This window comes from Schistocerca serialis, chromosome 6 (genome assembly GCF_023864345.2).
Source record: "Schistocerca serialis cubense isolate TAMUIC-IGC-003099 chromosome 6, iqSchSeri2.2, whole genome shotgun sequence".
NCBI lineage: Eukaryota > Metazoa > Arthropoda > Insecta > Orthoptera > Acrididae > Schistocerca > Schistocerca serialis.
Window position 1 is genome coordinate 249630748 of NC_064643.1, and position 14661 is coordinate 249645408.

Sequence of the window (14661 nt, forward strand, 5' to 3'; positions counted from 1 at the left end):
ATGGAATGAACAATCTAATGAGTGCAGAGTATGAACGGAGAGTAAATCGAGGAAAGACGAAGGTAATGAGAAATAGCAGAAACGAGAACAGCGAGAAACTTTACATCAGGATTGATGGTCAAGAAGTAGATGAAGTTAAGGAATTCTACTACCTAGACAGCAAAAATAACCAATGACGAACAAAGCGAGGACATCAAAAGCATTCTATTACTATATATTTACTAAGATGGTATCTGTTCTTTCGGAACAGATACCATCGGTCACCAGGTGGCTTGTTAGATTGAAATTACAATGAAATGAACACCCTTAGCTGCTTACAGGCGTTGACATACGTCAACGGGGACAGATGAAAATGTGTGTCCCGACCGGGACTCGAACCCGGGATCTCCTGCTTATATGGCAGACGCTCTATCCATCTGAGCCACCGAGGCCATTATTCGGACATGTCCGAAAGAACAGATACCATCTTAGTAAATATATAGTTAAGGCTCACCGGCCACTTGACCATCTTCTTCTTCTGTGCGAATGCACAAACAGTGTCCGAACTCTTACGGGAATCGGAAACGCGCCGCGAGTAATGAGTATAATGGGCAGTACAATACGATGAGAATGTGGGATTCGCGGGAGGTGTGCCAGAGATAAACCCCTGCAGTCGCGCTATCCTCTGTGTCCTCGGTGGAACAGATGGATAGAGCGTCTGCCATGTAAGCAGGAGATCCCGGGTTTGAGTCCCGGTCGGTGCACACATTTTCACCTGTCCCCGTTTATGTATGTCAACGCCTGTAAGCAGCTAAGGGTGTTCATTTCATTGTAATTTCATTCTATTACTGCCAGGGAAAAGCATTCTTGGCCGTGAGAAGTCTACTAGTATCGAATATAGGCCTTAATTTGAGGGACAAATTTCTGAGAACGTACGCTGAAGCACAGCATTGTAAGGTAGGGAAACCATACTGTGAGAAAACCGAAACAGAAGATAATCAAAGCATTTGACATGTGGTACTACAGTGATAAGGTAAGGGAGGTTCTGCGCAGAATTAGAGAGGAAAGGAAACGTGGAAAGCACTGACAAGGGACAGGATGATAGGACATCTGTTAAGACATGAGGGAATGACTTCCATGATACCAGAGGGAGCTGTAGAAGGCAAAAGCTGTAGATGAAGACAGGGAGATTGAAATACGTCCAACAAATAATTGAAGAGGTAGGTTGCATTTGTTACTCTGAGATGAAGAGGTTGCCACAGGAGAGGAATTGATAGCGGACCGCATCAAATGAGTCAGAAGAATGATGACTCAGAAAAAGTGTGAGTGAACAGGGGGGCTATCGAAAAGAGAGACCATGCGCTCATAGCGAAACTGTTTTATGAGGACGGCAGCAATTTCAGTTCTGTATGAAGAGAGTATCGCCCACTGAAAGGTCTGAGAAGGGGCCCCGTGTCATTAAATGGCTTGAAGAGAATTGTAACGAAATTCGAAAACACAGGTGAGCTTGGTGTGGCACCTTCTAGGTGGAAGGTGTGCTGTTATGGGCGAGGTTGCTGTCGCTGTAACTGGCCACGCAGCCCTTGCCCCATGTGGTGCTACTGCTCCTGTGATGTAACGAGATTCGTCCTTCCCGTGGTCTACTGTACGAATGGTTCTGAGGCTATATTACTCTGGTACCCTTACAAGATCCTGACGGTGCAGTAATTGAAGCTCACATAGCGCAGCAATATTCTCGATTTGCTCTCCTTTGTTTCGGGCACGGATAGTATTATATGGAGTGACGAGGCACATGTTACACTACTTGGCGTAGTGAATATATATAACTGCCGAACTTGGGGCGCTGTTAAACCAGCTGTTGAACACGAAGAGCCATTGCACTCGTCATCTATGACTGATGTTTTGGCTTCACCTACATCATTATTCTCGAAAAGAACAGAGGGAGGAGAGTTTCACAAGATCTCTGTACGTGGAATCAATTATGATATTTAAATGGGAGATTCCAGTTCTCCAACATCATTATAGCATTTGTCTTGGGAGGATTCAAGAATAGTCGCACACAAAAATGAATTTTGTTTGGTGAGCATTAAATTTTGCTAGGTGACATCTAAACTGAATAATTTGCAAAACTCTCCATAACCAGCATCGACCGCTGTCGCGTATAAAAGCTAAATGCAATATCAGAATGATAGATCACTCTGCTAGGTGTAAGATTGCCAACTGCATTCCTCTCGTATGTCAATATTTACACTGCATATCACGCTTTCACGTGGCGTGTTTTCGTCAATTTGGAACAATTTCCTTATTTCATTTATCGCAGATGCCATACTATTTACAGCTTAAACATCGCAGTTTTTCTCAGAATTTCAGAGCAGAAGATGTAGTAATCTTAAATCCCACCGCGAAGAACGAGAATGTCTGTTCCAGCCGCTGGGATTTGGCGCTTAAAGATTTCCCTGTTTCTACTTCGTTTTAAGCAGGTGAATATTTACTTAAAAAAATTATTGACTAGCTACATAGGTTAAAGAAGTTTCAGAGTTTATAAGAAACAAGTACTACTCATCAGATATACTTTCATTCCTTGTATGTATCCTGCCCACTCCTCAAATATAGGGTGCACAGGAATCCCGTCATCTCGGATCGCCAGTCAAAAATTCATCAAATCGCATCAATGAAGTTCACAACAAAAGGAAACGACTACAATATTCAACCTTGTGCCAAACAGACGTGTCGCAGGCAAAGGTCGACAGACAGAACGGGAAATCTCTTCAGGTTATACAGTTCGTAAAACAAGATAAGTAATATACTTCTTATGTCGCTGCTATGCAAGTGCCTATTATTGATGCCGCTGTGGAAGTCGTAGAACTGCTTCAACTTGCAACCCAACAGGTTGGTCCGGATCAAAGTGAAACAAGCATCGATCACTGAGCAACGCCGATTTCAATTTTTGAAAAGCTTCTTGACCCTCATCTATCCAAACGAAGGGGACATTCTTGCAATACAAGCGATGCAATGGAGCTGCGATTTGTGCAGCATTCGGTATGAACCGAATATAATAGTTCATTGTCCTTAAAACAGATTGCAATTCTATGACATTGCGAGGAACTCGCAGGTCTCGTATGCCTAACAAATGCGACTGAAGAAGATGTACACCTTGACTGATTGTAACATGACCAAGACACTGCATCTCAGCTTTAAAAAATTCACGCTTGTGCAATCTATACGTTAGTCTTGCATCAGATAACACATGAAACAAAGCATGCGATTTTGCAACCTGTGCTTCAAGTGTACTGCTACAACAACATCGTACAAACAGTTTGTTCTTGAGCAGTCAGCTGCTCCAAATACAGTTGGAGAAATGGCGTGTGCGGAAGCTCTGCAAAAAGGCAAACACAAATATTCATACAGGCCCAAATGAGTGATCACATCACACACCTTTTGAGATTCTTCATCTAGTATTATTTGAAGGTATGCGTCGCGCAAGTCAATGTTTGAGAAGTTGCGACCAGCACCTAATCTGTCCATGAGACCCACTAGGCATGGCAATGGATAAGTATCAATTACGGTCTGTACGTTGACTGTAGACTCAAAGCCAACACAGAGGCGAATGCGACCTAAAGGATTGGTGAGCAAAACCAGCGGACTTTCCCCTTGACTGTCTGAGATGGGCGCAATAACTCGGCCATCTTGTAGTTCTTTAAGTTCTTTGTCCCATAATCCAAAGGGAACAGTTCTGGCCAGGCAAAATTTTGGGTGAGTGTTGTCTTTCATAGTAATATTACAACAAAACTGTTAGCCTTGCCTAAACCTTTAAAAAAGTTAAGGGAATTCCTTTACCAAGCTAGGTAGCTACATTGAAACTGGAAGCCAAACAAATGAAATGAATCAAGGCCAAAAGTGTTCTCAGAATCGTGTGATTCTTTCACGGTGGAAGTTACAGTTCATGTATGTGAGCGATACAGGCGATGAGAAGTACATTTTCCGAGAATGGGAATGTCTTCTCCATTATAAGTCATCAGGAGTGTGCTACTTGAAGACAAGCGTGAGGAGCCAAACAGTTCATATGTGTTACAATTCAGCAATTTAACAGAGGCACCAGTGTCCAACTGAAATTTCACACGTTTTCCGCTAATATGCAAACGAACAAAAAGCTTGTTGGACTCTTGTAGCACTAAAGAAACTGTTCGCTTTCTTTGTTTTGCTAGCCTGTTGCAGGCTTTGAATATACTGCATTTATGACATGGGCCTTGTGATTAGACTTTTGTGAGTGGGCAGAATTCTTATGTTCATTTCATTGCAAACAGACGGATTGTACGTGACAAATGTGGCCACAAGCGTAGCACTGTGCTTATAAGGAGGGGCCGTCTTGGTATTTGTGTCGCGAATATCACCTAGGGTATGACCTAATTCTGTATACCCGTGTAGCTGCCTGGTTAGGGAGCTGCTTACACGGCGTGGTGTGTGCAAGCTGTTGCTGGTTAATGGGCAAGCAAGGGGGGTGACTCGACCCGACAAATTTGCGGCTGCTCAAATTTATAGGCCGACACGGCACCTGAATTATATTGATCTAGTATTGGCACGACATGCTGTAATGATGGATCGGACTGTTTCCAAATCTATTCTCTAAGTCTGATGTCATTTACATTGTACACAATCATATCACGCAATATAACATCTGAATATAAAGCACTACAAGTACATTTGAATTTGCATTTCCTCGTTGTACCCTACACATCTGTTATCCACTCACGACAAGTTTCTTCTGACCGTTTCTTGCAATTAAAGAATTGGTACCTAGCTGCTATTACATTCACTGGTTGGTCATAATAGTTAGTCAGCAAATCTACAACCTAGTCACAGGGAAGATCACTCAGAGTGACGTTAGGAAACGTTTCTGAATGAGTCTAAACACTGTACTTCCTACTGTGGACAAAAAATAATGGACTTTCACAGTACGTGGTACATTGTCAGCATTTACATGGGCTTCAAACTGTTGCAACCACGAGAATCACTTCTCTTCTTGTTCATGAATCTGTCGAAAAGGCGGCATAGCACCTGGAGCTGCTGTAGGTGTAATTTTTTGCTCTATTGGACGCATAGTGTTGGCCAGTAACCGTTGCACTTTGTTTAGCAGGGGCGATGCTTGTTGACTCAAACCGAAACATCTGCATTAGCTGCATTGCATCTATCACTTGCAGAAGAGGCACCTGAGCAGGGGGTGGGTGAGGTGGGCTGCTCATGGCGATAAACAGACAAGTCAAGCAATAGAAGTAAGTACATAAGAAAAGAAAATTCCCGCAATGTCCACCTGGAAACACTGATTAGCAAAAACACTATAAGAGACACTACTGAAGCAAGTAAACACATCCTTGCAAAGAAAAGACAATGTAGAATTCTGGCGCCAACAAACACAGAAACCAATGAAAAGATAACAGAGAATCTGTGGTGGCTGTCGGCTCTGGGTTTGTTGGAAGACTCATCGCCAATGTTGTATCCTGCACACTCATCAAATATGAGGTGCCCAGGAAAGTCATCTCGGATCGCCAGACAACAATTCAATAAAATCGCAGCAGTGAAGTTCATTACAAAAGGAAACGATTACAGTATTCAACCTTGTGCCAAACAGACAAAAAAAATGGTTCAAATGGCCCTGAGCACTATGGGACTTAACTGCTGTGGTCATCAGTCCCCTAGAACTTAGAACTACTTAAACGTAACTAACCTGAGGACATCACACACATCCATGTCCGAGGCAGGATTCGAACCTGCGACCGTAGCGATCGCGCGGTTCCAGACTGTAGCGCCTACAACCGCTCGGCCACTCCGGCCGGCAAGCCCAAACATACATGTTGCACGCAAAGGGCAACAGAAAAGACAGGAAATCCCTTCAGTATGTACAGTTCGTATAAGATAAGTAATATAGTATAAAGTCGTAGCTATACAGGTGCCTATTCGTGATAACGCTGTGGAAGTCATAGAACTGCTTTAACTGGGCCACGACCAGGTGGCGCGGTGCTTGTGTCCTCTTTGTGTCGTGGACACTGCTGTGGGTTGTCATCCTTGAAATGGGCCGGCCCGCGTGCAATTGACTGACATCGTCTCACAGCCCTCTCTGCTCTAACGATCCTGCCCGGCGTACCGGCACTTCTTGCTGGAAACCCTGTATGGGAACCTAAGCTTGTGATATTATGTAAGCAGCCAGTACGTTACATAACATCCATCTAGCAGTCATGTATCCCATTGGTACCCTTTGACTGGACAATGTTGTGAATCACTCCGTATCATGCCGGAGATAACGAAGAAATTCTAATCTTCTCTTTAGTATGATTCTTCTAGGTGTGGGACCGTGGGATGTTTAAAAAGTACTGATGTTTCGGCAGCTGTTGTAGTCAACTTTGACGAAGTTGTTTACTTAACTCTTTGTGAATTCATGGTATTATCTTAGAAAGATAGGATATTAAGTTTTTGTTTTGCTTAAAACTCATGTATTTCTGAAGCAATCTGCTACAGTTTCACTGTTTTATGTAGCGAAAATGCTACACTGATACCAGTGTTTCTTCATATATGACACAACCAAAGGCCCAGGTGTAACTTAAAGGATTTGACAGCAGCCATCAGGGCCTACGCTCTCACATTGCGTTGGTTTTCTTCAAATTCAGCGAGTCTGATTAATACCACTTGGTATCTGACACCTGTCACTTGCTGCTACAGAGTTGCCACATCGGCTGCCAGCTGCCGCTGCGTTATAGGCGACACATAGACATGGTGTGACGCTTCACAAGTGCTAATACTGAAACGGAGCATTGTTGGAAGTGGCCATCATGAGGCATGACGGTAAATGGGCAGTGACTTAACTGCGAAAGACGAAGCGTTTTCGAGCCCTGAACTAACACTCACGTTCTAACCTAACCACGGCCTTCTGACGTGCAGTGTATGCGAGAAGACTCCAGCAATGCTCAGTCACTGCTGGAGCAATAGATATTTTTCGAGCTTTACTGTCCTTGTTCATACGTTTCGATAAAACAAACATCTTACTAGAATAATTTGTGACCGTTCTGTTGAATGGGTACGTAAAATTCCGCCTTAAGGGGACACGCCCCTGGACGGGCTGCATTTTTAGCATTATCTTCACCCTCATAGTGCAACTGATCTATAAACCAGAGATAGCTAAAAATTCTTACACACCATTAGGGTCACTAGTCAAAGAATTTCCAAAAGAGTATTGAGATATTTATTACATTTTTGGTGATGACAACAATATTAGCATAAGAAACGGCACACTATTTCACTGCGGTACCAGTTTCTTTGGAGCCACTGATTGCACAGCTTCGAAAACGAGTCAGACTACAGACAAAATTCTTTCCTTTATCCTCGACGCCTTGGTAGCAGCTTCTCCAGTTGTGTCTGCTTTGGTTACCCGCCACTTACCGATAGCAGTTGGACCAGAAGCCATATTCCTTCCCGTCTGGATGTTCAATTTCTTCATAGCATTGATCCTTGTAATTGCACCATCACTGAATGTTATTGTCGCATCCATTACACTAATCTTCAGCACTGTCAGCCCAACAAATACAGTTTTGGGTATTCTCTCCAATATACCGCTATTGAAGCTTACATTACCATTCTGAGAGAGACCATGCATACATTTCTTAAGTAGATTTTTATTTCGCAGCTCCCTATATATAGGCCTAATTGCCTCCATTACATCTAGTGATAAGGAATGCTTGTGGGTATATTGTATGCCTGTAACATTGCTTAACCAGTAGTTGCACCATGAATCTTCCCCTTTTAGACACAAACCATGCCGTGGGGTTTCATTAGTTGACACTCTGTGAAACCGTGTTGCCCAAACAGCTCGTCTCATGCTCTCCAAATGCCCTACATTGCTCCTTATTGCTAGTCCATAATACTGAGTCAAAGAATCAATTTTACGTTTTGTAAGATGACCTGGGCCACCTATGTGTTTTCTGTCTGACTGTTTTTTCCCACTAAAGTCTTTACATAATTTTCTCAGCCGAGCTCCCATTCTTTTTTGTACATGCCAGACACATTCAAGCTCTTCTATCAGAGTGTACCCAGATGGTCTGTCATTAACAACAGTATTGTCCTTTGCAGTCTCCATACCCAAGGTAGCCTATATACCTCACACCATGACTGACCTCTGATGATTTAAAAATCTTTAAAACTCTTTTCGAAACAAGGGTGCTAATAAATTTACTTGAACAACCCTGGTAGTGCATTGTTAGACATTCATAGTCTACTATCTTGCCGGTTTCAATAAATGTGGCAGTTACAGCCCCTTTCAGAGAAGTGTGACCTCTCTTCTGCCTAGACCCATCAAATGCCGCTACAGAGTCTGTATTCTCAGACAGGGCTACTGCTTCTTCTGCTGCTCTTTTCATTGAATGTTCACTTACATCACATAAGGAATTGTGTATTAATTTATTATATCTGTCAAACCTCAGTGGAGGTGGAGGCAAATCCATCACTGCACAAAAATTCTGGGCAGCTCTCCTTCCCCTTCCAATACATTGCATTGCATTAGCAAGCTGAATGTTAGCACTATAATGTCGACTATAAGTTACTGGTAATGTCATAGTATCACTGTGCATCTTACACGAGTTACAGGAAATCACTAACCGACTTGAAAGACCCTTCCTTGCTGAAATGCCCTCAGAATCGTCAATACTATCTTCACAATTGCAGTATTTACATTTCACAACACTCTTTAAAAGTCTTCACAGCATATTTAGGTTCAAAATAACACTTCCGTCGTTATTTCTGCTCACAGTACTACTAGGTTTGTTCTTATTACATTCAGAAAGCGAAAGTTTACATCTAGAAGCACTGCCTGTAGACACAGTTTCCGCAGGCGACTTTTGAAGCAACTGATGTGTATTATTCGGCTGGGTTTGGAACTGGTTGCCGTGAAACTTTCGTTTGGGGCTAAATTTCTTTACTCTCGGCATTTGTAGCACAGGCAACACACACACAGAAACAAAGAAACACACAAAAACTACAACACCATACACGTATGAAATTCCGAAATCATATATTCTCAGATATTTGTTTACATTCGAACCATAGCCTTCCAGACATGCCTGTACTTTAGTTTCGATACTCAGTGCCTTCTGTGCCATCTGTAACTAACGAGGGAAAATCCGGAAGTAGAAAATAATGCCTCGCGTATTCTAAAGCACTTCAGACAGACAGATGGGCGTGGCCTCATGCAACATTACGTTGAACCTCAATTTTAGAACTAACGGAAAATGATAATGCCCATAAACTATACATTTTTGAAATCAGCATGAAATGCTCTTTTCTATAGACCAAGACATTTTTTTTCAAATTTTTGGTTATTTTCACGAGCAAATCCCCTTAAACACAAATTTGTATGTAAAAGCTATTCCATTCTATGGTGACGGTTTGGTACAGCAACCTTATTTTAAGTCGACTATAAAAACAGTTGAGAACTTGGATGGGTGTCCATTCGTACTGCCGAGCGCTGTTGCCAAGTGCGCTGCACTCAGTCCTTGTGAGGCGAACTTAAGAGCTACTTGACTGAGAAGTAGCGGATCTGGTCTCGTAAATTGACATACGGCCGCAAGAGAGGTGTGCTAAGCACATGCCCCTTCATATCCGCATCCAGTGAAGATGACACGGCATCCGGTCGGTACCGTTGGGCCTTGATGGTCTGTTCGGGCGGAGTTTTTTTTTTTAGTAAGAACCGTCGTAGTTTGCTCGTATTTTATTTATTACGCATTTCGCCCCCCGGTTAAGGCTTCATCAGGTAATCAGAAAGTACACAACTGGGCCAAGTAATACATATGTGCACGGTCATTCAGGTAATCCTTACTTTTGATGTGACATACGCTGTTATCATTAATTTGAAAGTGAATGTGCCCTCTGTATTAATTTTAATGTGATTTCCCAGGATCTTAGACTTAAACTCTTTTAGGAATTTATGTTCTTATGTCGTCTTAGTAATATAAAATAATAGCACGCCATCTACTTGTAACTTCCTGAATATTTTGACATTGTCTGAGGAGGCCCTGTCCGGATGAAATGCGCATTATGTAAATTACAAATTTACAGTCTACGTAGCCGGCCGCTGTGGCCTGGCGGTTCTAGGCGCTTCAGTCAGGAATCGCGCTGCTGCTACTGTCGCAGGCTCGAATCCTACTTCGGGCATGGATGTGTGTGATGTCGTTAGGTTAGTTACGTTTAAGTCTTTCTAAGTCTAGGGGACTGATGACCTCTGATGTTAAGTCCCATAGTGCTTAGAGCCATTTGAACCATTTTTGCAATCTACGACAATTTTTACAATCATCAATTTCGCTTGTAACGTGAAACAAACTGACACTTCCCTTCGAAACTGGGCGTCGAGTGGAAGACATGAAGAGCGCTATTTCTTTGGACTCATTCCAGCTACTCATTGAAAAACCTAAATTTCAAATATCTGCCACGTCAGAGAAAACGTGTCGGACGACTCTTATGGGGGACGCCCTGCATACCGTACGCATTGCCTGGAGTAGTGAAGCCGAACTCACCGACGAAATTTCGGAGGCCGTTTATGGATATTTTCAAAGTACCCTAGTAAAAGAGACTTGCGGTCTCCTGTTGATCGTTACCGAATAGTTGCATTTCGTCTGATTTATTACGCCATTTAGCTTTGTATCTGTATTACACTGTAAATGTTGAAACAATGTAAATGTTGAGGGTATGCGGTCTTTTGTTTGTAAACTAGCGTCTTCCACTCACTGACAGCACTTAATGCAGTGACGCAGACTTTATTAATATTTCTCTTGCTCGGCTCTCTGTTAGACTTGTTTCTTCGCCAGTGTTAGTAACACGATACTGATATACAACGCTATACGTATGTTCACTGATGAATAACCGGCTGATATACACCTTGTTTATGAGTTCACTGAACGCAGTGAAAGGCGGAAAATTACGCAATGCTGCGCTGTTACTGCAGCGACGACAACCACATCACAGTACTTTTGCATCTGAGGGTTGTTACATTAGTCTGTGTTTTGTGTCATAGCATTCGATTAGTGCTATTACGGACGTTTCTACTTTCGTGTAGGTGATAACGGCAATAACAGTAACAAACCCAACACGTGATACCTCTTACCATGAATCAGGTCATGGGACACTATTGGTCCCTTATACCGAAATACTTAAAAATTATCTGAAGGAGCCTCCGACATTTTGTCAGTGCAGCGCTCTCTATCAGTATCCCAATTATTTTTTGTTATTTATTACTTTCAACTTGTATCGTGCATTGAAAAATAAGCATATCAAGTCAAAAAGCAGCTCTAGGTCTGATACTACACAGCTTACCATGAACGAAACGCTACGCGCTATTGAAAACAAAACATTTATATGAAAGGCCATATATTTTTGTACTGAAGGAAGCAAATTACATTAAGATAAAAATTATAAATGAAAAGGTATCAAATTAATTGTATGATAAACAGAAAAACACTCAACACAGAGATTCATATTATATTTCTTGCAATGGATACTTGCTGAAATGTAACAGTTTATTCCAACACCTTTATTCCAACACGTGGTCTTCTCCTTGAGTTCCTGTATTTGTACAATCGAATGGTTCACACCACAAAACGCGACTATAGGGAAATCTGACATTGTCAAGGAGAAGACGGCGGATTTAATATACACTACTGGCCATTAAAATTGCTACACCAAGCAGATAATGTGCTACAGACGCGAAAATTCACCGACAGGAAAAAGATGCTGTGATATGCTAATGATTAGCTTTTCAGAGCATTCACACAAGGTTGGTGCCGATGGCGACACCTACAACGTGCTGACATGAGGAAAGTTTCCAACCGATTTCTCATACACAAACAGCAGCTGACCGGTGTTGCCTGATGAAACGTTGTTGTGATGCCTCGTGTAAGGAGGAGAAATGCGTACCATCACGTTTCCGACTTTAAGAGTTCGGATTGTAGCCTATCGCAATTGTGGTTTATCGTAGCGCGACATTGCTGCTCACGTTGGTCGAGATCCAATGACTGTTAGCAGCATATGTCACTAGCAGTCGAGATGACAGGCATTTTATCTGCATCGCTGTAACGGATCGTGCAGCCACGTCTCGATCCCTGAGTCAACAGATGGGGACGTTTGCAAGACAACAAGCATCTGCACGAACAGTTCGACGACGTTTGCAGCAGTATGGACTATCAGCTCGGAGACCATGGCTGCGGTTACCCTTGACGCTGCATCACAGACAGGAGCGCCTGCGATGGTGTACTCAACGACGAATCTGGGTGCACGAATGGCGAAACGTCATTTTTTCGGATGAACCCAGGTTCTGTTTACAGCATCATGATGGTCGCATCCGTGTTTGGCGACATCGCGGTGAACGTACATTGGAAACGTGTATTCGTCATCGCCATACTGGCGTATCACCCTGCGTGATGGTATGGGGTGCCATTGGTTACACGTATCAGTCACCTCTTGTTCGCATTGACAGCTATTTGAACAGCGGACGTTACATTTCAGATGTGTTACGACATGTGGCTCTACCCTTAATTCGATCCCTGCAAAACTCTACATTTCAGCAGGATAGTGCACGACCTCATGTTGGAGGTCCTGTAAGCGTCTTTCTGGATACACAAAATGTTCGACTGCTGCCTGGCCAGCACATTCTCCAGATCTCTCACCAACTGAAAACGTCTGGTCAATGGTGGTTTAGCAACTGACTCGTCACAATACGCGTCACTATTCTTGATGAACTGTGGTATCGTGTTGAAGCTTCATGGGCAGCTGTACCTGTACACGCCATCCAAGCTCAGTTTGATTCAATGCCCAGGCGTATCAAGACGGCTATTACGGCCAGAGGTGGCTATTCTGGGTACTGATGTCTCGGGTTCTATGCACCCAAACTGCGTGAAAATGTAAACACATGTTAGTTTCTAGAATAATATATTTGTCCAATGAATACCCGTTTATCATCTGCCTTTCTTCTTGGTGTAGCAATTTTAATGGCCAGTAGTGTAGTTTGTTAAATAAAAATTTCTCGAAGCAAAAAGCTTTTGTTGACTAGAACTTCAATTTTCTTACTACAATTGAAGTAAGACAACTAGTTTTGGTTGCTATTCTAACCATTTTCAGATCACTCGAAATGTAAAATGCGGGGAATATGAAATGCAATTCATCATTAGCTGTAGTCAGACAATGATGTGCATTCTTAAATACCAAGACAATGACAGTACATATTTAAAAACAGCCCCAAGAGCAAAGCCAGGTTCGATCCCCTAAACTCGTAGCGCGACGGTAAGAATGAAGTAAAATGTACTCATGCAAACGTTTCGACTGATTTCCTCAAAACGTGTGGGATGTCGCTTCATGTTCGAAGTTCCTGCCAAAACACTGGGGTAAATCACTAACAAGTCAGCTAACCAGATGTCAATGTCCCTAATTTTGTTTATTGTAGAAATCCTGTGTCTACAGTTCACATTATACAATGATCCTGCTTATAAGTTTGGTAAGACACACGCTGCTTACAATACACAGCTGATCTTTAAATATTAGGAAATTTTGTCCTCAGATTGAGAATCTAAATTGACTTCAGATTTAGTGCGAGTATTTGTTGGTGAAATATGACATTCTTGCTGGACTGGGACTCGAACCCGTATTTCCCGCTAGTCGCGATCGCACACCTTAATAATTTCAGCTATACGTGCGCGCCTCCAGAACTGATAGAAACCACGATAAGTCAGACTTGATCCACATCTCCCAATGCTCGCTCACTCACTCATTATGTGACTCCTGCAACAGGGAGAGACTTTCACTGTGATCGTCATTTTAACCTACCGAAGTATGTAATAGGTATTTTCTGTACAATGTCAGTGTTTACATTTCAGATTACACAATGTTCCTTCAGACACTTCTGACGATCCAGAGACATTGTGCAGTCAGAAATTAATCCTCGGTGGCTTAAAACTACGATCAAAACGAATGTCACTCCTTGTTGTGGAATCGCATATTGTGCGAGCGCGCAAAAGCAGATGTAGCCAAGTCTGACATACGGTGGTTTGGATAGGTTCTGGAGGCATGCAGTGATAGCCTTCTGGTTGTATGCATCTATGTCTTATGGAAAATTGTGTAACGTGGATTGCAAACACAGATATTATACAAAAAAATAATTATTAGATGTCTCAACGGGTTAAAACAGTGATCACAAAGAATGACCCTTTCTGTTGCCGGGAACAGCCAATGTGTGTGCGAGCCTTAGGAGATTCGCACAAGTGGGCATATGGAGATGTTGGTCAGTCCTGGAGGTGTGCGCGGATAGCCGAAGTGGTTAACATGACAGCTCGCAATGAATACGGGTTCAAGTCTTTCTCCGGCAAAAATTTCTGTATCTCACCAGTACATAGTACAGATGAAAATAAATTTAGATTCGCATTTTGCGAATAAAATTTAGTAATACCTGATTTTAGGTCCGCACATATATTCGCGTCACCGCCTCCATTGTTAACAAGGAAGCCTACAATCAGACTACAATCACTTTTAACTACATATATGAAGATAGTAACTGTTCTCGAAAGAACAGATACCATTGATGATCGTGCAGTTTCTCTAGAATAAATGTTGTTGATATACCTCGATGGGGACAGCTGAAAATGTGTGCCCCGACTGGGACTC

General features: G+C 42.5%; 1 non-coding gene across 1 annotated transcript; it reads right to left on the minus strand.

Annotated features, from left to right (window-relative positions):
* Positions 1-357: 357 nt before the first annotated feature.
* Positions 358-431, minus strand: Trnai-uau (transfer RNA isoleucine (anticodon UAU)). The gene has a single exon. It is a non-coding gene; the product is annotated as a tRNA-Ile (tRNA).
* Between the last annotated feature and the right edge of the window lie 14230 nt (positions 432-14661).